The sequence below is a fragment of the Lagenorhynchus albirostris genome, chromosome 20 (genome assembly GCF_949774975.1).
Source record: "Lagenorhynchus albirostris chromosome 20, mLagAlb1.1, whole genome shotgun sequence".
NCBI lineage: Eukaryota > Metazoa > Chordata > Mammalia > Artiodactyla > Delphinidae > Lagenorhynchus > Lagenorhynchus albirostris.
Window position 1 is genome coordinate 20772237 of NC_083114.1, and position 1577 is coordinate 20773813.

Genomic DNA, 1577 nt, shown 5'->3' on the forward strand with positions numbered 1-1577 from the left:
TCTCATTGCAAACCACTCTGGTGTATTCTCTTCCTGAATGCTAGGTTAAGAAGTGGGGAGGCCCCTGTAATCCAAGTGGTGCAAATTTACAGAAAGTAGTCCAAGAAAACCAAAAAAATATTCCTGGGCAATTCTTTGTCCTTTTAGTGATTGTTTTCCTCATAGTAGTCTCTGTTGTCAGTGTGGAAATTCTTAGCTTCATCAACCATGATATGTTGCATCTTTTCAAACTTAACTTTTTCATGAAGCTTTTCTGAGCTATTGCCTGGTAGATGTTTACTTGCTATTACAAATGTAAGACACAGCTCCTTTCGCCATCTTTCCATGCTGCCATAATGGTGCACATAAATGTCCTGGCTGATGCTCTCAACAGTATCAACAATGCCGAAAAGAGAGGCAGATGCCAGGTTCTTATTAGGCTGTGCTCCAAAGTCATCGTCAGGTTTCTAACTGTGACAATGAAGCGTGGTTACTTTGGCGAATCTGAAATCACCAATGATCACAGGGATGGGAAGATTGCTGTGAACCTCACAGGCAGGCTAAATAAGTGTGGTGTGATCAGCCCCAGATTTGATGTGCGACTCAAAGATCTAGAAAAATGGCAGTATAAGCTGCTCCTGTCCTGTCAGTTTGGTTTCATTGTACTGACAACCTCAGCTGGCATGACGGACCATAAGAAGCAAGACGAAAACACACAGGAGGGAAAATCCTTTGATTCTTTTTCTAGGGATGTAATGCATATGTGCAAATAAAATGCCTCAGAGGAAAAAAAATGTAAGACACAAATGTATGTTTTCCTAATGAAATAATGAAAGCAGATTATTTTTTAAATTCTTTTAAAATTGAAGTATAGTTTATTTACAATATTTTATTAGTTTCATGTGTTCAATATAGAAATTTAATTTTTATAGATTATACTCCATTTAAATATATTACAAAATAATGCCTATATTTCTCTGTGCTGTACAATATATCCTTGTTGCTTATTTATTTCATACATAGTAGTTTGGACATCTTAATCCCATACCCCTATCTTGCCCCTCCACCCTCCCTCTCCCCACTAGTAACCACTAGTTTGTTCTCTATACAGTAAGTGCCCTGCATACGAACCTTCAAGTTGTGAACTTTCAAAGATGCCAACATATGTTCCATCAGTGTCAGGCATGAGTGAAATTGCAGCTTGCCCTCCGTCTCCTGTTGCTGACGAACCTTCAGCTCTACGATCTCCCACCTCCTCTCCCTCCTCCAGTGAGTAGCTCTTCTTGCCTGTTCACTTGATGACAGCCCCTGTATGCCAGCTGTTATACTGTACTACTGTACTTTTCAAGGTACTGTATTGTAAGGTTAAGTTTTTTTTCTTTATCTTTTGTGTTTGTTTTATTCTGTATTATTTGTGTGAAAAGTATTATAAACCTATTACAGTACAGTATTATATAGCTGATTGTGTTTGTTGGGTACCTAGGCTAACTTTGCTGGACTTACAAACAAATTGGACTTAAGAACGTGCTCTCGGAACGGAACTCATCTGTATGTAGGGGACTTACTGTATCTGTTTTTGTTTTGTGATATACATTCGT

General features: G+C 38.4%; 1 pseudogene; it reads left to right on the forward strand.

Moving 5' to 3' along the window:
* The first annotated feature begins 332 nt into the window (after positions 1 to 332).
* LOC132511308 (small ribosomal subunit protein uS8-like) lies at positions 333 to 727 on the forward strand (annotated as a pseudogene).
* Positions 728 to 1577: the final 850 nt, after the last annotated feature.